This window comes from Macaca nemestrina, chromosome 11 (genome assembly GCF_043159975.1).
Source record: "Macaca nemestrina isolate mMacNem1 chromosome 11, mMacNem.hap1, whole genome shotgun sequence".
NCBI classification, from domain to species: domain Eukaryota; kingdom Metazoa; phylum Chordata; class Mammalia; order Primates; family Cercopithecidae; genus Macaca; species Macaca nemestrina.
The window spans coordinates 54507056-54532776 of NC_092135.1; the positions used below are offsets into that span (position 1 = coordinate 54507056).

A 25721-nucleotide genomic window follows, 5' to 3' on the forward strand; every position below is an offset into this window, starting at 1 on the left:
TGGCCTTCTGTGCTCACCTTCCAACCCTAGTGCAACACAACTTCTAAGTCTAGATTCAATATACCTTTTTGGTGAAATCTTCCTTGACTTCCCCAAATGAATGTTCTTTTTCTATGGTGCTAAATCACTTTATTCATAACTCTTTTAAAGCCCCCACGATATTTTGGTAGTTTTCATTGTCTATTTACCTCCAAACTTGTGAGTTCTTTGACAAGACTGGCCGTGTCTTTTTTTAATCTTAGTATCCCATGCATGAAGCAAAACTCCTGGCATTTAGAAGATTTAGCAAATATTTGATGAAAAAAAGGAGTAGAAAGCAAATTTATAGAAACTGAACTAAAATCAACACAGTGAAATATTGCAGATGAATATAGAAGGGAGTAAACTAAAGAATCTAATCCTGCGTATTTCCTATGAAAAATCTTACCTTCCTTTTAAAATAACTTTTACAAATATCCCCATCTTGTTTTATTGCATGAAATTAAATGATCATGCTTCACAGTAAAAGAAGTATTCATTCAATTTGTTATTATCTTCATCAGTATCATCAGCAGATACATCAGCAGACTTCCAGAGCAAGCTCTCAGTACTAGGAAACAAAGACAATTTTATTCAAGGGGCAGAGCATATATTGTATTCTTTAGAAAAGTCATCAAAAACTTAAGAAAACTAGTTAGTTCTCTTACAGAATGCAGAGAAATGTCATAGAATCTGATGGAATTGTGTTTAATCATCAAAGACTGGCAAAGCAAGGGAGCACTTAAGAGCTGGTACCCTCATTAATGGACCTCAAACTCTACACACAAATTCGTGGAGAAGTCATTAAAATGTATCTTATTAGCCTGACCAATGCATACTAATCCTGTGGTCTGTGGGGCATCCAGAAATCCGTATTTGTCATCAGTACCTCTACATGATTCCAACACAGCTGGCCTAAGGGCCACATTTTAAAAACATTGATCTAGTCTCAAACCTTTATTTTATAGATGAAATAATGGAATTACTTAGAAGTGGTAATTCATGTCAGAGCTAACTTTTCAGCTCAGTTTTCCATTCTTATCTTAGTATGTTTCTAGGAGGCCTTAACCTTAACCTTAATTGCTGCTAATTTTTATTCTTGCTATTTGCTGGTTATTGGTCTCTGTCTATTGAAATAAGGAAGAAAAAAAGAAGATTCTCATATTTGCCTTATATTTTCTCTTTTCTTCTTTTACTTTTAGAGATGAATGGGTTTCTTCTTTGGAGAAAAGCCAAACCCACCTCCAAATCCCAAGAAGACTTATAATTTCTATATATTTTGACTCTGCTGATTGTTTATTTGCTTCTCCAGTCAATTTGTATGTATGTAAACTTTATATCACACAACATCCACACTCCTCTTCATAATACAGACAGCGTTATCAACTTACCTTCCTATCAGCACAGTGCAGATGTGCAACACAACAGGTTTATTCAACAACTGAATAGCTACATGAGTGTTGGAGGAGCGGGCAAAGAGAAACAAAGCTTTCACTTTCCTTTTGGGTTTTGTTAGTAATGACAGCTCAGCTGATAGTGTTTTCTGAGAACAAGGGGAGTCCTGATAGAGAGAACCCTCCCATTCCCATCTGATTATTGCAAGTGGAGATTTGGGACAGCCTTCCTTGCTAGGGATAGTTAGGGTATAATGACTTCTGACCCTGCCACTGCAGCTAATTTTGGGCATCATTTTCTCTTCTGTATGTTCATGAGACAGCATAAGTCTCATCATTGTCTCTTGAGCTGAGCCCACTGAACTCATTATGTTATCATGAGGGTTGTTCTTTTTTTTTTTTTTTTTTTTTGAGACGGAGTCTTGCTCTGTTGCCCAGGCTGGAGTGCAGTGGCCGGATCTCAGCTCACTGCAAGCTCCGCCTCCCGGGTTCAGGCCATTCTCCTGCCTCAGCCTCCCGAGTAGCTGGGACTACAGGCGCCCGCCGCCTCACCCGGCTAGTTTTTTGTATTTTTTTAGTAGAGACGGGGTTTCACCGTTTTAGCCAGGATGGTCTCGATCTCCTGACCTCGTGATCCGCCCATCTCGGCCTCCCAAAGTGCTAGGATTACAGGCTTGAGCCACCGCGCCCAGCCGAGGGTTGTTCTTAAGAGCTTTTTGTCCCAACCAACATCTTTCACTCACTGTTTCTTTCTCATCTTTAAGATAAACATAATGGAGCTGACTTATTATATACTTATTCTTTTACTAATTAAAGCATTTTAAATATACAGAAGAATATAGCAACAAAGAGAACAGTCTTGTACCCATACCCAACTTTAAAAAAATCTTGACACTTTGCCAGTATTTGCTTTAGATTTTATTTAAAGAAATAAATCATTACAGGTGTGGTGGAAGCTTCTTGCACAACTTTCTCCAATCTCTCTTCTCTTTCTTTTCAGAAGCAATTGCTGCCCCCAAATTGGCAATTTACTATTTCCATTCATGTTTTTATTTTATTACTACATATATATGTATCATAAATAATCATTTTGCATAAGTTTAAACATTGTTATTTACGTAAAATTTTGCTTTTTTCACTCAATATTGTTCTAGGGATTTATTCTTGTTAATACATGTAGCTCGAGGTCACTTACCTAAAAATATTTTGTAATATTCCATTGTGTATATTTTATTATTTATTATTTTCTTTATTTTCACTATTACCAGCTATGTTGCAATGAATATTTTAATATGTATCTCATTTTGTGCATGTGTAAAATTTCTCTTGGATTTATTCCAGCAGGTGCAGTTGCTGTGTTGAATGATACGCACAAGTTCTAAATAACTGGATCTTGCCAAGGCAAATGCTTCAATCTACGTGCCTAAAAACTGTGTGTGAGACTTCCTTGTGCTCCACAGTCTTACCACCATTTGAAATTGTCCAACTTTTAAATTTGGATCGGTAAGAACTATATCAATTTTATTGTTATTTTGAGTACTACAGCTCAGTTCAATACATAGATTGACCTTTTTGGTTTCTTTTCTGTGAATTTCCTGTTCATATCTCCTCCTTTCTTCTGAACAAAGTTTCTTTTTCTTATAAATTTATGGTTTTCAAATATTTTCGATATTAATCTTTTGTCAGCTATATGAAATGTGATATCTCCAGTGTTATGCTTGCCTTTTCACTTTTTAAAATACATGTTTTTGAGTAGCTTTAAGTTTTATAGAAAAATAGCACAGAAAATATAGAATTCCTGCATACTCCATTTCTGCCAACACAGTTTCCCCTATTATTAATATCTTGCATTAATGTAGTACATTTAATACAGTTGATGGATCAATATTGATACCTTAATATTAACTAAAGTCCATTATTTACATTAGGTTTCACTCTTTTAGTGTTCACTCTTTGTGTTGTATAATTTTATGAGTTTTGACAAATGCATAAAATCATGTATCCACCATTACAGCATTGTAGAGAAGAGTTTTACTATTCTAAAAATGTTGTATGCATTTATCCCTTCTTCTCTTCCCTACCTCCTAATCCCTGATAACCACTGATGTTCTTAACTGTTTCTCTAGTTTGCCTTTTCCAGAACGTCCTGTGGTGGAATCATATAGTATATGGCCTTTTCCCACTAGCTTCTGTCATTTGCAATATACACTGAAGTGGCCTCCATGTCTTTTTGTGGCTTGATAGCTCATTTGTTTTTATCACTGAATAATATTCCATTTTATGGGTATATAGCATTTTGTTTATCCATTTACCTGTTGAAGGACATCTTGGTTGCTTCCAATTTTTGGCAATTTTGAATAAGGTTGTTATAAATTCATATACAGGTTTTGTATAAACACAAATTTCAACTAATTTAGGTAAATACCTGGCAGCTTGGTTGGTGGTTCATAAGATAAGCTTATGTTTAGCTTTGTAAGAAACTGCCAAATTATCTTCCAAAGTGGCCGTAAAATTTTGCATTTCCACTGACGAATAGATTCCTGTTGCACTTCATTCTTGCCGGCATTTGATACTGTCAGTGTTTTGAATTTTAGCCATGCTGGTAGGCATGTTGCATTAATTTTGTTTTTTATTTTCTGTATTTTATGATGCTTTGACATCTTGGGACCCTGCAAATTAGGGAGAGACTGCTTCTCCGAGGACTAGCTAATTCCTAGAGCTATCAAGTGTGCCTTTCACATGCCAATCAACCAATCTAAAACCCATAATTCCCAGCCACCACCTTTATGGAACTCTCAAACATAAGCCAATATTTGCCTGTCCTAACCAACCCAACCCAAGTACCAGACAACTTGGGACAGCTCCTATACCCCAGAGCCCATTAAAATTATTCAAACTAGCTGATCCTTAACCTGCTTATTTTACCTGGCCCATTTCTTCCTGTGAAAACCACACTGAAGGTTTTTGTTCATGCTTTCCCAGGGCTCCTTCTGCCTGATGACTGACCCTAGTGTTGCTCCATGCAGTCCTGCATGGCATGGCATGCTATATGCCTGCTGTTTCTAGGGATCTGTAAGTATAAAAACTTCTTCCTTCATTACAGTCATTTGAAAACGCGTAATGGTATCTTATTGTTTTTTAAATTTGCAAATTTCTAATGATAAATAATGTTGAACATATTTTCATATGCTTATTTGCCATCTGTATATCTTTGGTGAGGTTCAGATCTTTTGCACATTTTTTAAATTGGGTTGGTTGTTTGCTTATTGTTGAGTTTTAAGCATTCTTTAGCTATTTTGATTATAAGTCCTTTATTAGATATGTGTTTTGCAAAGATTTTTTCTCCCAGTCTGTGACTTGTCTTTTCATTCTCTAAACAATGTCTTTGATGGAGCAGAAGTTTTTAATTTTAATGTTCAAGGTATCCAATTTTTTTCTGTCATGAATTGTACTTTTGGTGTTACATCTGAAAAATCATTGCCAAACCCAAGGTCACCTAGAATTATTTTTCTCATTTTATCTTCTAGGAGTTTTATAGTTTTGCATTTTGTTTTGATTTTGCATTTGCATTTAGGTCTAAGACCCCTTTTAAGTTATTTTTGTGAGAGGTATAGGGTATGTATCCAGATTAATTTTTTGTATGTAGATGTCCAGTTGTTCCATTCCTATTTGCTGAAAAGACCATCCTTTCTCCACTGTGTTCCTTTGCCAAAGATTAGTTGACAGTATTTGTGTGGCATATTTCTGTTTTTTGTTTTGTTTTGTTTTTGAGATGGAGTCTTGCTCTGTTGCCTAGGCTGGAGAGCAGTGGCACAATCTTGGCTCATTGCAACCTCTGCCTCCTGGGTTCAAGTGATTTTCCTGCCTCGGCCTCCCAAAGTGCTGGGACTGCGGCACCTGCCACCACACCTGGCTAATTTTTTGTATTTTTAGTAGATGGGGTTTCACCGTGTTGGCCAGGCTGGTCTCAAACTTCTGACCTCAAGTGATCTGCCTGCCTTGACCTCTCAAAGTGCTGGGATTACAGGCTTGAACCACTGGACCAGGCCCTAATTTTGAGTTCTTTATTCTGGTCCATTGAGCTATTGACCAACTGATCAATTGATCTATTTGTCTGTTCTTCTACCAATACCACACTGTCTTACTCACTGTAGATCTACAGTAAGTCTTGAAGTTGGTTAGTGTCAACCCTCTGACTTTTTCTTCTTCATTATTATATTAGCAATTCTAGGTCTTTTATCTTTTGATAGAATTCTAGAATCAATTTGTCAATATCCACAAAATAACTGTCTGGGATTTTGGTTGGGATAGCTTTGAATCTATAGTTCAAATTGTGAATAACTGACATTTAATAAATCCAAATCTTTCATCTATGAACATGGACTATATCTCAATTTATTCAGATCTTTGGTTCTTTCTTTTTTCCAAAATTTTTTTTAGAGACAAGGTCTTGCTCTTTTGCCCAGCCTGGAGTGCAGTGGTGCATTCATAGCTTACTGCAACCTCAAACTCCTGGGCTTAAGTGATCATCCCATCTCAGCCTCCCCAGCAGCTAGGATTACATCTAATCCTAGGCATGTATCTCCATGCCTGGATCATGTTTAAATTTTTTGTAGAGATTGAAGTCTTGCTATGTTGCCCAAACTGGTCTTGAACTCCTGGCTTTAAGTGACCCTGCTGCCTCAGACTCCCAAAGTTCAAGGATTACAGATGTGAGCCACAGTGTTCAGCCATAGATCTTTGATTTCTTTAATTAGAATTTGTAGTTTTTTTCTGTATGACCTGGCACATATTTTATGAGAGTTATACCTAAGTATTTCATTTCTGGTGTTGCTAATGTAAATGTTGTGTTTTAAATTTAATTCCAATTGCTCGTTAATGATATATAGGAAAGTAAGTGACTTGTATATTATTAACATTACGTTCTGAAACCTTACAATAATTACTTATTTTTTCCAAGAGTTTTTTGGTCCAGTTTTTGGGATTTTCTATGTAGACAATTGTATCATCTGCCAACTTCACATCCCAAACTTTGTACCTTTCATTTTATTTTCTTGTCTTATTGCATTAGCAAGGACTTCTAGTATGATGTTGAGTAGGGGTGGTGAGAAGGGAAATCCTTGTCTTGATTCTGATCTTAGGGCAAAACATGTAGTTTTTCACAATTAAATATGATGTTAGCTACAGGTGTTTTATAGATTTTTTTTAATCAAGTTGAGGAAGTTCCCTTCTATTTCCAGTTTGTTGAGATATTTTCTCATGAATGGGTCATGAGTCTCTCGAATGTTTTTTTCTTCATCTATTGAATGATCATATTATTTTTTTGGTTAGCCCATTGGCGTGATGGATTACATTTAATTAATTTTTGAAATGTTGAACCAGCATTGCATACCTGGAATAAGTCACAACTGGATGTGTTGTATAATTCATTTTAAATATTGTTGTTTTCAGTCTTGTGTGTGTGTGTGTGTGTATATATATATAGTGTGTGTGTATTTGTATACCTATGTTCATGAGAAACTTTAGTCTGTAATTTTCCTTTCTTGTATTGTCTTTGTCAATTTTTGACATTAGTGTAAGGCTGACCTCATAAAATGAGTCAGGAAATGTTTCTTTTGCTTCTATTTTCTGGATGAGATTATAGAGTGTTGGTATTATTTCTTTAAATGTTTGGTAGAACTTAACAGTGAAACTACCTGGGCTGGTGTTTTCTGTTAATTATTGATTCAAGTTTTTAAATAAACTGGTAACTTGAATAGGCCTATGTATATCTTTGTGTGAGTTTTGGTAGATTGTGTTTTTTAAGAAATTTGTCAGCCAGGTATGGTGGCTCGTGCCTGTAATTTCAGTGATTTGGGAGACCAAGGCAGATGGAATGCTTGAGGCTAGAAGTTTAAGACCAGCCTGGGCAACATAGTGATACCCTGCCTCTACAATTAAAGAAAGAAAAAAAAAAAAAGGAAATCTGTCCGTTTCATCTAACTTATCAAACTTGTAGGCATAGACTTATTCATAATATTTATTTATTAAATTGTGGTAAAATATACATGAAATAAATTTACCATTCTAACTCTTTTATTTATTTAATTAGAGACAGGATCCCACTCTGTTGCCCAGGCTAAAGTGCAGTGGCACAATCATGGCTCACTGCAGCCTCAAACTCTAGGACTCAAGAGAGTCTCTTGTATCAGCCTCCAAGTAGTTGGGACCATAGGTATGTGCCACCATGCCCAGCTAATTTTTTAATATTTTGTAGAGATGAGATCTCACTATGTTGCCCAGGCTGGTCTTGAACTACTGGGCTCAAGCAGTCCTCCCGCCTTGGTTTCCCAAAGTGCTGGGATTACAGGCACAAGCCATCACACTTGGCCCTCTTTTTAATTTTTAGTTGTGGTAAAAAACATGTAAAATTGACTATCTTAAACATTTTTAGGTGCACATTTTAGTAATGTTAAATATATTCACATTTTGTAAAACGATCCCTATTTTCCATCGCAAAAACTATTTCCATCTTCCCAAATTGAAACTCCATACCCATTTAACAATAGTTTGCTATTGCCTTCTCCCCCAAGCTTTTGGCAACCATCATTTTACCTTCTGTCTCTGAATTTGACTGTTCTATTCACCTAATATACATGGAATTATACAGTATTTGTCCTTTTATGACTCAGGCTTATTTCACTTAGCATAATATCTTCAAATTTAAACCACATTGTAGCACGTATCTGAGTTTCATTCTGTTTTAAGGCTGAATAATATTCCATTGTATGTATATATGACAGTTGGTTTATTCATTTATCCATCAATGGGAAGTTGGTTGGTTCCACTTTTTGACTATTGTGAATAATAGTCTATGAACTACCATATTCCTCTATGTCTACCTTTATGCCAGTATCACACTATTTTGATTACTGTAACTTTGAAATAAAGACACTAACAACTTTCAACTTTGTTATTTTAGAAGATTGATTTGGCTATATGTGGTCCCTTGGAATTTGATATGAATTTTAGAATGCATTTTTTATTTCTGCAAAAATTCATTGGGATATCTATAGGGATTACATTCAATCTGTAGATTGCCTTGGGGAGTATTAACATCTTAACAATATCAAGTCTTCCAACTTATTTATCACAGGATTTTTTTTTTACAATTTATTAATGTTTTCTTTAATATATTTAAGGAACATTTTGTATTTTTTACTATACAAGTCTTTTGCCTCCTCAGTTATATTAATTCCTAAATGTTTTTGTTGTTTTTGGCTGGGGGACATGCTATTGTAAATTGAATTATTTTCTTAATTTACTGTTTGGATTATTAATTGTTCATAGGTGGTTTTCTACAAAAAGTCCACAAGAAGGAATAAGAAAATTTAACCTAGTTTAAAGACAGCATTGCCCTGAAGCAGACTATGACTACATTACACCCCAACACAGGGTAGTGGGGAAGGGAAATTAGGCCTAGTGGATATCTCAGGTCTAGAATTAGAAGCAGTACTGCTAGTTGTCTCCTTTATTCTGGAGTAAGATATCAGATGAGAAGTATGAACCTACACTGATCAATGGACAGTGGCTAACAATTTATAGAGGGTCAGGGACTTAAAGTGATTAAGATTATTGATAAGGAGGTTGTTGTCCAGAAGGTGTAAAGGAGAAGTATGTAGCTGACTTTTTGAGGAAGAAGGATCTTAATGCTCAGGTAGAGAATACTTCTTTTGTGAATGTTATTTAGCTTCTTTCTTATGTTCCCTTAGTGCTTGCTTGAGAAAAGATAAATAAAATAGCAAAAAATGTAGGAATAAGAGGTTATGTATGTTGAATTAGAGTAGGTTAGACAGTGATAACAAGCAGATCTCAGATTTACAATGACCCAAACATAATAAAAATGTATTTGTTGTGTTCATCACCATTCAAGACACATTTTTTTTTTTTTCTTGTAGGTAGGTGGCCCAGGCTCATAAAAGACTTCCATGTTTACCAGAATGTCTGCTAACATTTTCTAGTGAATATGTAAAAGAATATGGTCGGGGCAGTCTATTGAAACAGCAACAGAATGCTATCGTTACCAAGCAAATAGAGAGAGAATTAAAATTTGCCTAGAGTCCTGCAAAAATTGTTATTCACTAGGAGTGACATGTTGGAAATCATTTCTGATATGTTTTGAGGCTTTTACTCTTTGTAAATATCCAGCCCATGTCTTTGGCAGTTGAAAGTATTCCTAGAACACTGAAAGGTTGATAATTATTGGTATAAGGGTGATTTGTTTACATGACCATCTTATTTGCTGGACTGTGCACTCCCCTAGGACAATGACCATTTTATTTGTCTTTGATTTTCAGTTTCTTAGATAGTGCCTACTAAAGCAAAAGTGCAATAAAATTAGGTGAATCCACCCTAAAGGAATTTTGTATTCCTTTCAAAGAATGTACATGCACGAAAGTAGCAAGTCATCAGACTGAGAAGGCTAGAACTAATATTGAAAACAGAATCCTGAAGTCTTGATTTCCATGCTGTCAACACACGCTGTAGCAGCAGTTCTGCGCTAAGTTAAATCTGGGCAGGGCATAGGAGACTGCTTCCTGATGAATATTTAATTCATGATAGAAAATTGCTTTAGTCTCTGGGTGAGGTGTATGAGGAGTAACATGAAAAACAACGAAAATAAGTAAATCTATTTGGTATACTCATCTTTTCATCAGATGCAAAAAAAAAAAAAAGCATTTTAAATCACAGTGCACGGGAAACTGCTAAAAAAGTAGAAAGAAAAAAGAGCTTACTATATACATTAGGCAAATTCAATTTGCACATAAATTAGAAACTTGAGTAGCAACAACTCAGAGTGGTGAAGAAAAGCTACTGTATCAGCAGGTTTACAATCTAGCCAGTTTGGTATCTTGACTGAGTTATAAATAATGAAACCTCAATCTGTTCTTCAAATATATTTTATGAATAGTTTGGAATTTTTAGAGCACGCGTCATAGGTTCAGAAATAAAGTCTAATTAGCTAAAGGGAAATGTACTAGCATAAAAACATTCTGACTTCATAAAAATTTCTTCTGTGTGCTGATTAAAGTGGGTCACGCTCACACCTAGAAAATGCTGCTAATTTTTAGAGATGTATTTAGTTTCAGGTTAAAGGTTTGTCATAAACTATGTATGCCACTTGGAGAGAGGCTTTTTCTTTTATGGCTTTCGTATGACATGATCAATATTTTCTTAGTCCTTGTTTATTTGTTAGAAGTACAGACAGATAAGTCTTGCATTTTTCAAAAACAGATTCTAATTTCTTCTTTGATGTTATTTCTGAAAGAAATCCTGTATAAAGTAAGATGTATAAATTCCTATAGTTAATGAATGAAATCATAGTTATTCTTTTAATCTTTTGATCTAGTAAGAAAACACACGCAAACAAAAGCCCAAGCTGATAATATAACTTTCAGAATTCATATAAGGAAAGCAGTATGGAGATCAAACCACAGCAGGACAGAATGGCTTGGTATGGTTCTAAGGGAGTAGTAAATAGCATGAGTCACATTTTATTTCTCAGTGGCGTGTCTTTGATTTAGAAAGTGTGACTTCCCATGCTGAAGAAAATGTTAGAAGAGAATTACAATAATTTATGTCAGGCAAGATACAGAAAATTTTGATATGGTAGATATTGCTAACTGTTCACCAAAATATGTTTCTTCTTTTTCCTGGACACAGAGCTAAGCTACATTTCTAAGCCTGTCTTGCAGTTAGGTATGGGTGTGTGACTTCATTGTAACCCATGAACTGTGAGTGATAGCTCCAGGCAAGGCCCACAAAACTTCCTATATGGGCTCCTCCACACTCTGTCCTCTTCTGCCTAGTGAATGGAGATGATGATAAGATATCTAGGAGACCAGGGAGCCACAAGATGGAAAGATTATCAACTGAATCACCATGTAAAAGACAACTCACTGTTGATAAAGAAGATGTCTGTCTTGAACTACTAGAGAGTGAGAAAAAAATTTTATTGTGTTTGAGTCTAACTCTGTGTCTTTGTCTCCATGTATACATGTACATATTCTAATAGAACATATATATTCTAGTAGAATATGCATGTATGAATAGACACATAATAGAATATACATATATGTACATTTCATAGAATAATGGAATATACATATATGTATATGTTGTTAGTTTCAGTATTAGTCTATACAAATTCATCTGGTATATACGAGAATAATAATTTTCTTGTATCTTAATTTATTGGGAGATAGAGAGTAAAACAGATAGAAAAAATACCTTACTGGTTGGACTGTACCCATGTGCATTTTTATAAGGCAAACTGTAGGTTTCACTGGGAGTCTGTTACTTACTGCTAAATAAATACAAATTTTAGCCTTGGTCAGATAGGTAATAAAGTTTGGAGCACTGGAAGGATATATGGTCTAGAACACAGGGTGACTTAACAGTATGGGATCTCGATTTCTCAGTTTCTAGTCTCCTATTTTATTTCCTAAGATGTCCAGGTTTTGAAAGCTTTGGCCCTGTCGTAACTATAATTTAAAGACCCATTCAAAAAGCAACAAGGAAAACAGTTTCTCTTTTGTAGAAAACTCTTACACATCTCCATTTGTATGCAATGTTTTTGTTTTCATGTATTTTTTTTTTGTTGCTGTCACTGATATGCTAATGGTATGCTATTGCTATCTGGAATGCATTCAGCTACACACCACTGATTTCATTTTTGTGCAGAGAAGCAAAAACCTGAGACTTTAGCAATGATTATAATCTTCTGCTCAGTGAAGAAAGGCTGGGAGGCACAGATTTAGATACATGTATACAAAAAAAAAGAGATGGTGATAATCTTATTAACCTTGAATTTTTCATCTCCTTGGAGCCTTCATGTTGCAAAGTGAGAATTCTGGCAGGTGGTGGCCAAATTTTAATTTTGTTGTTGATTTACTACAAACTCAATACTCTTTCAGGAAATAAGAGGGGGAAACTGCTTATATGGAAACAAATCAGAAATTGAAATTTCAAAAGCAATTTTTAAAAATTAGTTTGCTGCTAAGCAAAATAGAAATTATTCTGTTTCTTTTAATACTTGTTATAGAATTAAAATGTATGGCCATATGATGGAAATATACACATGTGCATGGGTGTTTGTGTGTGTTTATGTATATTCTTCATTATTTAACATTTAATTTTTAAAGCAATCCCCGAAGAAATGTTCATATTTTAGAAAAAAGAGACACTATAGATATCCATGTGTTTCAGTAATTATCCCTAAAGAAGTAGCAGAAAATGTTTTATGTCAATTTAAGAAACATTTGGGCTGGGTGTGGTGGCTCATGCCTATAATCCCAGCACTTTGGGAGGCCAAAGTGGGAAGACCACTGAGCCCAGAAGATTGAGGCTGCAGTGAGCTATGACTGCACCACTGTACTCCAGTCTGGGTGACAGAGTGAGACTCTGCCTCAAAAAAAAAAAAAAAAAAGAGAGAGAGAAAGAGAGATATTTAATGAGAGTCAGCTAGGCACTGAGCTAGCTGATGGAGAAATAGGTATGAATTAGACAATTAGACATACTCCATGGCTTCAACATCAGAGAGGTTCCATTTGATAAGTCAGAAGTGAATGTTAATTTGCAAGACAGTTTCTACCTTATTTGGGACAAGTGATCCCTTTCTTAGGATCTTGCCTACACATCTGCTAAACTAAATCTCAAATTTCCTTGTACTGAGAAGCTGCATAAACCATAGCTTTGGAATTGGAAACTCGAGTTCAAATTCTCGATTTCAACACATATAGCTCTGTTTTGAACAAGGTCTGTGTAGGTACGTTACTTATCCCCCACTCTGCCTCAGGTTCCTCATCTGAAAATGTGTACAATAAGAGAATCTAATATTATTATAAGTAAATAACTTTGCAAGTGCTATATTTATGGTATGTTATCAAAAATAACAGTGCTTGGGGGAGAGGGGAAGGATAGCATTAGGACATACCTAACATAAATGATGAGTTAATGGGTGCAGCATACCAACATGGCACATATATACATATGTAACAAACCTGCATGTTGTGCACAGGTACCCTAGAACTTAAAATAAAATTAAAAATTAAAAAAATAAAAATAAAGAAATTAGATAATTGTAAATAAAAATAAATGTTTATTAAAAAAAAAAGATTGAGCCTCCTACAGCAACTGATCCACCTCCTCTCTAGTGACCAACTAGACCAAGGGATGGGGCAGTTTTTGCTAGTCAAGACAGAAACACTTGGCTGGCTACAGTGGTTCATGCCTATAGTCCCAGCACTTTGGGAGATCGGTCGAGGTGGGAGGATTGCTTAAGGGCAGGAGTTCGAGACCAGGCTGGACAACAAAACAAGACTGCCCCCTGCCACCATCTCTTAAAAAAAAAAAAAAATTAGCCAAGTGTGGCAGCGCATGCTTGTAGTCCCAGCTACTACCCGGGAGGATGAGGCAGGAGAATCGCTTGAGTCCAGGAGTTTGAGGCTGCCGTGAGCTATGATCATGCCACTGCACTCCAGCCTGAGCAACAGAGTGACACCCCAACCCTAAAACAGAGAGAGAGAAACATACACACTCTCCAAAAGGTTTTATTATTATAGAATCTTCTTGCTAGGTGTGGTGAAGTGGATAGTCTTGGAGAAGTATGATTGGATTGAAAAAGTATGACCTAATGACAATAACCTGGAGAGAAGAAAATAAAACAAACAGTGCTTGAAGGAAGAAGGAATACAAGCAATTTTAGAGCATTGTGCAAATAACTGAGAAAATTAACTTGTTTTTAGTACGAATTACACATACTGCATTTTCAACATATATAGTTTCATACTACTCTTAGAACTCTTTTGAAGCCAAAGAGCTCACCTTTCTAGAGGAAGATGTTAAGTTTCAGATGGGTTAAGAGATTTACTCAAGATTACTGAACCTGTAAGTGGCAGGAATTGATTGAGATTTTGAATAGGTGTGATTCTACTGCACCTCACGGCCTTCCTAAAAGGCTAAATTGCTAACCAATGGTAAAGGTTTTTACCAGCAGTGAAAATATTCATACAAATAGGTCTTTGAAAAAACACAAATATAACAAACTATCCAAGTCAAGCTCAAAATTATCTCATCTTTAAACTTAGATTCCTTAAATGTCAGTTTCCACTTAGGAACCATTGTTGGGTATGTTCCCAGGCAAGCAGAACTGGAGAGTTAGAGTTGCTTTAAAAGTGTGTGCACGGCCCAACCTGTATTACTGTGTGGGGTGGTCTTGAGTAGAGTCTTCCTCTAAACTTTGACAGGACATGTACCCTGAGGTAGACAGTATAAGCCACTATTCATGGTTTCTATTTGTACTTAAGTGTCTGACTGAACAGTGACTGGGAGGTAATAATCCAACTACCTACAGTTTATATGTGTGTTGCTGTGTGAGTCCTAGAGTAGAAGGAAGAGTGGCCCTGGGGACCAGGGCTGTAAATTTGCCTTGGGAGAAATAATTTCCTTTGAGTGATGTACACCAGCTTTACCCACACAGTTAGAAAATCTTATTTCTCTTTTTATCTCTCATTGTCCTTGCGTTAAAATATTCCTTTTCCTAATCACTAATACCTCCACCATTTTATTTTGGACTGATAAAATTCCCCTTACTCTTTCTATAAAAGAAAGCACTTCTGTCTTTAATTAAGGTGGTGAATTATTGCTTAAGGGGTGGTTTTCTGGTAGAGAAAAGGAGTTAACACTCAAATTATTAAGATATGGTAGTGATTGAACAGAGCATGATGTTTTAATTCCTTACTACTAGAGGTTTCAGTAATATTTAAAGTCCTTCTAAACATTTAATAGGAAAACAAGTTTACTGCCTACTCCTAAAATTCATTGAAATTCACAAAAACAAAGACTAGAGTACCTAACAATTGTCTAAAAGGAATTATTAGATCTTTTCTAAAGGATATTTTGGGATCCTTAAACCAGGAAAGTGTCTCTTGTGTTTCACAATGCAGCCTCTCACTAGTCATTTATCTCAAATTAGAGATTTCTTAAAATTCTTTGTAAAATTGGGCAGGTGCAGGTTGAGACAAGTGGCATTTAGCAATTTCACTGTGGAACACATTTTCCAAGACTAAAAATGATGGCAAATGTGTATACATAATGATTTTGAGCAGTTCTAACCAACTGAGCTTTCTGAGATGAAGGAAATAACCAATATGGTAGCCACTAGCCACATACTGAGTGGTTGAAATATAGCTAATGTGATTCTAATTTAATTTTAATTTTAATTAAAGTTTGATTTAAATAGCTGGTGGTTCCTGTATTGGATAGTGCAGCTTTAGAGAGATCACTGATGTTGTTTTGTCATTGCTTTGTAGTGATTTAAAGAGATCATAAGCTTGAGGTAATAGGCCTTAAACTCTAGGAGATTATAGCAGCAACCATTTCACCTGCAGATTGTAGTACTTACTTTGAATATTTCTTTTTAGATTGAAACTTCTTAATAAGTCCAAAGTAGAAAAGAATGTGTTCATTGTTTAAATATGTCCATTTAAGAAAATTGTTGCTACCATTTTCTAGTTTATTTTAAATACTTTAGCCTATCATTCATTTCTTTTCAGGGATAAATTTGGTTTTAGATTTCTATCCAATGATGGGAAGTCATGCCTCACAGATCTGACAGGTTTCACATGAGAGCATGTTGACATATTTATTGGCTACAATGGGTATAATAAAATGGGCGAAATGAACAAAAGATAAGGTAGTTCATGCAGCATGTAGTCCCATTATTTTGCAATATAAAAAACCCTCATCTCATTGCAGATCAAAAAGCATTTCACAAATTCCCCAAACAAACATAAATAAGAGAAGAAACATAAAACTACATAACTCCATGAAATAATGTTCAGCAGCAGTGGGAAATGTAATGTTCAGATTAAGTCATTAGGCTGAACAGAATCAGTGCGCGAAGAAGTCAAAAGTTGTAAGAAACCCGTCATCTGCCTCTATTTGGAATTCACTTATATACCTACATTGAGAGACTTGTCTGCCCGTGAAGCTGCAAACTGCATGTGTCCTGGATGTAACAGAGACACAAGAAGCTGTACGTGAGAAATGTGCCAGTCCCACTGCTCTGAAGAAATTCCTGTCTCACAGGGAGTTTGGACCTGAATCGCTGTTCACTATGTGAAGTGAATAAAGGATGAAAAATCAAGGGAAACAAAGTTCCTCGAATTGGAGTAATCCATACACAGGTGTGGACCTATATCCAATAAAGTATTAAACAACAGTAACAAATACACACATGCATACACCACACACACACACACACACACACACACACACACACACACACACACACAGAGAAATGTAAACTGAAAACCAGTCTGTGCTCAGACAAAACAGTTTTTTAGACCTCTGTTAAGTGATAATGGAATCTAATGTTACAATCAAAAGAATAGAGAGGACAACCGTTTTACATATTTTGAACAGAAGTTTATTAGTTGATATCCCTCAATTAGACTTTTCAGGAGTCTCTTTTGAAGGTACTTGGAAATAAACCATAAATGAGTGGAATAAATGAGAACATCCTCTTTGAAATAAAAATGGAAAGAAATATCTGAATAATTTTGGTCATAAGCTGTTTTTACTTAAACTTGCTAATCACTCATTTCTTTCATTAACATGCTGTGCACACAGCATAACTTATGTACATTAAAGTTACCGATAAGCCCGTGGATATGGCTGTGGGAAGTAGCATCTTAATGTGGAAAACAATCTTATCTTTTATTTTTAGTTCTCTTCCCTTGTAATTTTTATTTGATAGTGTTCCTTGATGAAAATTCTTTTTAGTGACTCCTGGTCTCTAATTTTTTCAAACTTTTCATCAAAAAGAAGAGTGCAGAAAACTGATCAGAAGCAATTACTTCATGAAGTACGCTTATTTCTGTGGTAAGCTACAGGAAATAAAGCTAGAAAGCTTTTCCTTGAATCATTATTATTTTTCTTGTGGTAAAAACCACATAACATAAATTTTATCATTTTAACAATTTTTAAGTGTACAAGGTGGTAGCGTTATGTATATTTACATTGTTGTGCGACAGATCTCTAGAACTTTATTATCTTGTGAAACTGAAGCTCTATAGCCATTAAACTAATTTCTCCTTTCTTCTCCTCCAGTTTTTGCAACCACCTGTCTACTTTCTGTCTCTGTGATTTGGACTACTTTAGATACTTTGTATAAGTGGAATCGCATAGCATTTGTCCTTCTGTGACTGGTTCATTTCACTTAGCATATGTCCTAAGGGTTCATTCACATTGTTGCATATGACAGAATTTCCTTTTAAAAATGCTGCATAACACTCCATTGTGTATATACCACATTTTCTTTATCCATGTATGTGTTGATGGAGATTTGGTTTGCTTCCACTTTTAGCTGTTGTGAATAATGCTGCAATTAACAAGAGTGTGCAAATATCTCTTAGAGATCCTGCTTTGAATTATTTTGGATTCAAAATATATACCCAGAACTGAGATTACTGGCTACATGGTAATTCTATTTTAAATTTTTTGAGGAACCTCCAATCTGTTTTCCATAATAGCTGCACTATTTTACACTCCCACCCACAGTGCACAAGGGTTGTAATTTCTCCACATCTTTACCAGCACTTGTTATTTTCTGTTCCTTTGATAGTGGCAATTCTAATGTGTGTGAAGTGATATCTCATTGTGATTTTGGTTAGCATTTCTCTTATGATTAGTGATGTTGAGCATCTTTTATAGGCTTATTGGCCATTTGTATGTCTTCTTTGGTGAATTGTCTATTCAAGTCCTTAGCCCATTTTTAAATTGGGTAATTTGTTTTTTTGTGGTGGAGTTGTAGAAGTTCCTTATATATTCTGGGTATTAACCCTTTATCAAATACATGACTTGCAAATATTTTTTCACATTCCATAGGTTGCTTTTTTTCTCCATTGATTGTTTCCTTTGATAGTTTTTAGTTTGATATAGTCCCATTTATCTGTTTTTTCTTTTGCTTCCTGTGATTTTGTCATATGTGTCATATCCAAAAAATTATGTCACATCCAATGTCTTGAGACTCTTCCTCTATGTTTTGCTGTAGGAGTTTTGTAGCTTTGGGGCTTATATTTCACTCATTTTGAGTTAATTTTTGTGTATAACGTTAAGGGTGCAAAATAATTATTTTGCAAATGGATACCCAGTTTTTCCAATACTACTCGTTAAAGATACTGTCCTTTCCCCATTGTGTAGTGTTGGCATCCTTGTTGAAAATCATTTGACCATATATATAAGGGTTTGCTTCTGGCCTCTCTACTCTGTTCCATTGATCCAGATATTTAACTTTACGCCAGTACTACATCATCTGGATTACTGTTGCTTTGTTGTATGCTTTGAAATCAGGAAGTGTGAGGCCTCCACATTTTCCTTCTTTTCCACGTTGTTTTGGTTATTTGGGGTCCCTTGAAAATCCACATGAATATTAGGAATATTTTTTCTATTTTTACAAAAAATGTCATTGGGAGTTTTATAGGGATTGCATTGAATTTTTAGGTAGTTGTGGGTAGTATAAACATTTTAATAATATTAAATCTTCCAATCCATGAGCATGAGATTTACTTGTATCTTTTAAAATTGATTTTACCAGTGTTTTATAGTTTTCAGTGTGCAATTTATGTACTCCTTTGGTTAAATTTATTCTTAAGTTCTTTATCTTTTTTCATTTTTTTCATGCTATAGTAAATGGAACTGTTTTATTTATTTCTTTTTAGGATTGATGCTCCTCTGTTTTTTCTGTTTTGTTTTGTTTTTTTTAGAACAGATTTTGCCCTATTGCCCAGGCTGGAGTGCAGAGGCATGATCAGGTGGCCTTCACTTCCTATGCTCAGGCAATCCTGGTGCCTTTGACACCTGAGTGGCTAAAACTATACGCACGTGCCACCACACCTGGCTAATTTTTTTGATTTTTAGAAGAGACGCGGTCTTGCTATGTTGCCCAGGCTGGTCTTGAACTCCTGAGCTCAAGTGATCCTTCTGCCTCAGGTTCCAAAAGTGGTGTGACTACAGGCATGAGTCACCTTGCCCGGCCTTTGAATTCTTAAGTAGGCAACTTAATGCTCCAATATGAAAATAGCAGCTGATCATCTTAAATTCTTCATTAACAAGGCAAGAAGTCAGAACAAAAGACATTATTTTATCACCAGTACAGCTCCTTCAGTATTGGATATTCTGATTTAAATACAGGGAAAAGATTTTTTAAAATACTTCATAGTGTTTGCTATGTACTGGAAAACAAACATGATTATTATCATTTTCAGTGAAAACTGTATTAGAAATCAAGAATCTGATTAAAAATTGTTTTTCATCATAACATGGTGACAATCACAGACCTTCTGAAAAGCGATATACTGAATTAATCATGCCACATTAATAATAATTACTGATTATATATATAATAGTGCAAAATATAATGTGTACTTTGCACTCATGCTGTATCTATTTATACAGAAGTGTCATTTTTTTTCCATATTTAAATGGTAAACTATTTTTAAAGGCATACATTTCTGTCAATGAAAACATCCTAAAATTTTATTCATTTGATGATCTACAGACAGTCACAGACTTACAGTGGTTTGGCATAGATTTTTTGACTTTATAATAGTATAAAAGTAATATGCATTTACTAAAAGCTATATTTCAAATTTGCAATTTTGATCTCTTCTTGGGCTAGCAATATGCCCAAGAGAGTAGCACAGTGCTGTGATACTCTCTCTCAGGCTGGGCAGCAGCAGTGAGCCGCTACTTCCAGTCTGCCACATGATCACAAGGATAAACAACAGATATATTCTACAGTGCACTGTGTTGCCAGATGATTTTCTCCATCTGTAGGCTAATACAATTGTTCTAAGCACATTTAAGATAGGTTAGATGGAGCTATGATGTTCGGTAGGTTACGTGTATTCAATGCTCTTTCAGTGTAGCAGTATTTTCAACTTATTATGGATTTATCAGGATGAGCCCCACTGTAAGTTAAAGAGGATTTGTATCTGTTTATTGCATCTCTACCACATGCTGCTGAAAAAGATAGACTAAGAACCTGCTTCTAGCAGACCTTTTCGCTAGTGAAGGCAGAAACAGAGAACAACCCAGTAAAAAAATTGTCTGAGTTAGACAACTTCAGATTATAAGTTCCATGACTGAAATAATGTAGGGGGATGGGATGAAAAGAGATTGTAGGAATAGGAGGTAATTGGTTTTGGTGGGGAGAAACAGTTTTCCTGAAAAGAGAGCACTCTGGAGAAGACGAGAAGAAAAAAAAGAGAAATAGTCATTTCAAGATTTGGGAACAGGATGCACTTGCGCAGGGGAATCAATAAGAGTGCAAATCTCCAGCCATCAAAGACCTTGGCACATTCAACACAAATGAATTTGGTGTCGCTGGAATTTAAGCAAATAAAAAGAATGTTAGGAGTTGAGACCAGAGTGATGCAGGGATCAGTTTATGCAAGGCTCTGTAGACCATGGTGAACAGTTTGAATTTTAAGTATAATCAGAAGCCACTGGAGAGTTTTAGGCTCGTCTGTGGAAATGAAACGATATAAGCTGTATGGTCAAAAGAAAATATTGGCTGTTGAAAGAGAATAAATGCAAGGACCAAGCATGGACGTAGTTAGAACTGATGGTGGCTTTGATGGGACTAGGCTTCTACTTCGAATCCACAGATCTTACAAAGTGACAGGTTGTCCAAATGACATGCAGCATAATCAATGAATGAAAAAAGCAAGGAGCATATGTGATTATTGGGCATACTAGTGCTTTATCTAAATGAACTTCATGACTTCCCTTTTAAGTAAACTTTTGGATATTCCATTTGGAGGGTTATTTACAAATAATTATCAAACATGCTTTTACAGGAAGGTAAGAAAAGGTAATTTCATTTAAAACAGACAAATTAAAATGACTTATACTACTTTGTGGGTAGCGAGTTGTATTTTTCACCTGAAATGACTGAAAAAAATATTTTTACAGGAAACTTATTTAATTGAAGCTATTGTTAGGCACTGCAAATATGTTTGACTCATGCGACAGTTCCTAGGAATTTATACACGGGTTCAGAGTGTTGTTCAGGCACCAGAAAATAAACCTCCAAGCTATTTACTGCCTCCATGATATATAAAGTTTGCAGCTTTGATTTTGTGTGATTATGTTCAGCAATGGTGACCTTTAGAGGCAACAATATTGAAGTGTAATGAGGAGATGTTTGATCACTGGTATACAATGAAGAGTTGGTGCTACTTCCCCATTTCTTCCTGGAATTTGTGAAATTCAACTGACAGGCTTTAACCTTTAGACTGCTGAAGTTATAAAATGTATAGGGATTTAGGCTGTTTATACAACACGTTAGATATATGAAATTTTTAGACAGTGTAGCTTCCTTTATCATCTGGTAAAATGATTTTGTATATTTAATCATATCAGTCACTGGTAACCATGACAAGCTGCACTCGGGTATATCATGAAGTATATGAAGTGTAGGTTGATGAAAATAGGAGTGGGGGCCATCATGTAAAATAAATAGACAGTGGGCATTCTCCCCAGACCAGGCATTTTCAAAATAGATGGATAATGCTTCTCTACTTCTGTTTCCTTTCCATCCAGGGTAGCAGAGAAGCTAGTAAGAGATGACCTGTGGGCTCTGCTTGCTAAAAATTTCCATGAACTCAAGAATGTTTTAAATAAAGGAAAGGTAAGAATGAGGTGCTGGATTAGAGGCTGTGATTACCAGCCTCCTTTAGAGGTATAATTGTTGATGGGAATGTTGGTGAGGGAGAAAGGAAACCAGTGAGAACAGAAGCTCAGGATCTGTGGCCCCATGATTGTTTGAATGATTCGTAGTTGTGGAAGATCCCCCAGATAAATTATTACTAGTTCTTTTTTATAAATCATTTTACTAAATTGCTGATTTCTTGGCTGGAAGCAGTAAGGAATAATTGATAAAGCAACCAGCTTTTCCTGATTAACTATAGGGTTTTGATTCTCTAGGTAAGAATTTATAGAGTACAGTCCTCTATTGGTATCCGTGGAGGATTGGTTCCAGGACCTCCCTCAGATACCAAAATCTGCAGATACTCACTCAAGTGCTGCCTGATATAAATGGTTTGGTATTTGCATATAACTTAACTTACATCCTCCTGTATATATAAACTCATCTCTAGATTACTTATAATACCTAATATAATGTAAATCCTATGTAAATAGTTGTTAGACTCTATTGTTCAGAGAATGATGACAAGAAAAATGTCTGTACATGTTCAGTATAGACACAATTTTATTTAGACTATCTTCTATTTGAGGTTGGTTGAATCCACCAATGCAGAACCCACAGATATGGTGGGGTGGCAACTGTGTAGAACAGTGTGTCTCATTTCCAAAAAAGCTTATGATTACAAGCATATGTATTAGTGATAGGAATTTAATCTGTAGGGAGAAATAATTTACCTTAGGTATTAGTTTTAAAACATAGATATATAAAAAAAAGAAATAGAGAATTAAATACAGAACCTATTTCTGGGCACTCATGTAAATAAGAAATTTCCACCAAAATTGAATGTTCATGCCTCTTGCCTAGTTGACAATACCATGGCAATAAAATACATTTATTAAATGCCAAGTTACATTTGAAGATTCCAGAGATGATTCAACAAGCATGGCCATTGACTTCTATGACCTTGTTCTTTTTAAGAAGAACAAGTTCTAATCTTATTTATTTTTGTACCCCTAGTTTTTTTTTTTTTTACACAGAATCTGGAAGATAGACACCAAGTAAATTTATACTGAATGAATAAAGGAATGATTGAAGATTAAGCTTACCAAAGAAAAATTAAATGCCTTAACAAATAACATGATTAAAGAATTGGTGTTTTGTATTCCATATAGAAAAATGGGGACAGTGTGAATAATGTAGCATGTTTCTTAAAGAAAATCAAGTTCATTGAATGTTTACAAAAGCTGGAGCTAAGTAGATTGAAATGTAATTCAGATGGGTCAGAAAATGTTTGCAAAGATTTGGAATTCAAGGGTGTGAAATTCAAAGCGTAGTTAGAAGAAAGATGTGGTGATATGTAAACTTAAGGTGTTTTCTTCGAGTATTTTGCATATCTTTGTATTCAAGTCCTTTTAAAAGGCATAGGTTTTTGGAGTCCCATATAAAATAAAAGAATTCACCTGCCAAATCTTGAGTTGTTTTTAAATATGTTTCCAATATTAGTATCAGACAACAGTAATCTCTGATATTTAGAATGTAAATGTTTCTGAGAGTGGTTATTCCTATCTTCTCCTGAGAGACCTGAGAATCAACTGGTGAGAAAGAGCCTCAAAATTGTCTTACACAGTTTCCCTATGATTCTAGGCAGAATATATTCCACCCATCAGGAAAATGGCTGGTTATCCTATGGTGTTGGATATCTTATAGTCTTACCTACGCTACAAAATCATGTGAGACTTTCCTTCTCTGTCTCCAGTTATATACCCATTGTATTATTGTCTAGGTTAGTGGCTTTCAAATTGTGCTGTGAGGACAGGACCAATCAGGCTGTCTATACATGTTTAAGCAGTTGGGATTGAAGGGGTAGTGAGTGAGTAGAGCTCCCCTTGACTTTCTTTGGATAGAGAAGTCCTACTTGATAAGATTGCATTTGACAAAAAACCTCTGGTGCTAAAATAAAAGTTGGAACCTATGAGTACATAATTAAATACTCATTTTGTTCAGTTTGGAGGCTAAGAGATATATGCAAAGGTGTTTTTTTTTTTTTTTTTTTTTGAGATAGAGTTTCACTCTTGTTGCCTAGGCTGGAGTGCAATGGCGTGATCTTGGCTCACTGCAACCTCTGCCTCCCAGGTTCAAGCGATTTTCTTGTCTCAGCCTCTAGAGTGGCTGGGATTACAGGTGCATGCCACCACGCCTGGCTGATTTTTGTATTTTTAGTAGAGACAGGGTTTCATCATGTTGGTCAGACTGGTCTCGAACTCCTGACCTCAGGTGATCTGCCCTCCTTGGCCTTCCAAAGTGCTGGGGTTACAGGTGTGAGCCACCACTCCCGGCCTGCAGAGGTATTTTTTCATAGACTACTCTCCATAGCCTAATTTTCTTTCAACTGGAATTCCTATTAAATTTCAAATATTACTTTAAATATTAAATATTTTGAAAGTTCAGAGGATATAGCAACAGCAAGGTGAGGATGGTATGTAATTTGGAGGACCCTCTTAAGAAATATGATACGGAACTATGAATACCAAATTCCCAGGGCCTCTGGCAAATATTTGGAAAGGGCCCAATGTAACTGAGGGGCCTGAATCTTCATTAGCTTCAGAGGAAAGCCACTTCGAATTAGACATGTGGAAAGAAAGAATGTTAGTATCAGTGAATGCTTTTTCACGTGCATTTCACTTATGAAAGTTCCAGGAAACCAGGACAGTTGTGAAAAAGCAACCAGATTTAAATTATTTTTTAAAGCTGAAGATTAGAAGAAGACATTTACTAAAAATGAGATATATTTTTAAATGACCACAAGTTATGAAGTCTTAGTTACTTAAGTATTTACATAAGAGATGAGGAAATGTTGAAATGGCGTTGAAATTAGTGAGAATAGGAGCAGATCTAAGAGTTGTGTGGTATGACTACATTATGAGGCCTGACTCAAGGTGTGATAGGATTAAAATTCACCAAAGTAAGAGCAGGCAAAAGGGATCCTGAAACCTACTCCATGACTCTCCAACATGATGCAAGTGTTCACATTCAGTGTCTTTAGAACTTCAATTTCTGAACCTTTTATACTATCACTAGAAATTATTTGCAAAATTCAGATTTTTCTTATCTAAATGAGATAAAACCTAGACCTGCTGAGTTCCATTGTAACCATTTTAGAGCCCAGGGTGGTTAATTTTATTTATAATTATGGTTGGTGAAATAGTCTTATTCTTTTATTATTTTAAATTAATATTCATTGAGTACTTAGTATGTATAAGACACTTTACATATGTGATTTTATTTCATCCTCACATTAGCTAATAAGATAGGTTATTTTATCATTTCACATTGTAGATAAGGGAACTGAGGAATTTCAATGTTGAATATTTGCCCAAGGTCACCAGGCTTTAGTGTGGTGGTGAAGGAAGTTTTACTTAGGCTGTCTGATTTTAATGCCTGTATTCCTAGCTACGATGCCATATTACTAACAAGGCAATTATTAGTAAGTAATCTATTTTCTTGAGCTGCCATAACAAAATACTACAGACTGGTTGGCTCAGACAACAGAAATT

The 25721-nt window shown here is 35.4% G+C and overlaps 1 long non-coding RNA gene across 1 annotated transcript; it reads left to right on the top strand.

The window, feature by feature from the left end:
* Positions 1–2772: 2772 nt before the first annotated feature.
* On the top strand, positions 2773–22116 carry LOC139356976 (uncharacterized). The gene is made up of 3 exons (XR_011609564.1): positions 2773–2915; positions 4395–4484; positions 22062–22116. It is a non-coding gene; the product is annotated as an uncharacterized lncRNA (long non-coding RNA).
* The last annotated feature ends 3605 nt before the right edge of the window (positions 22117–25721 follow it).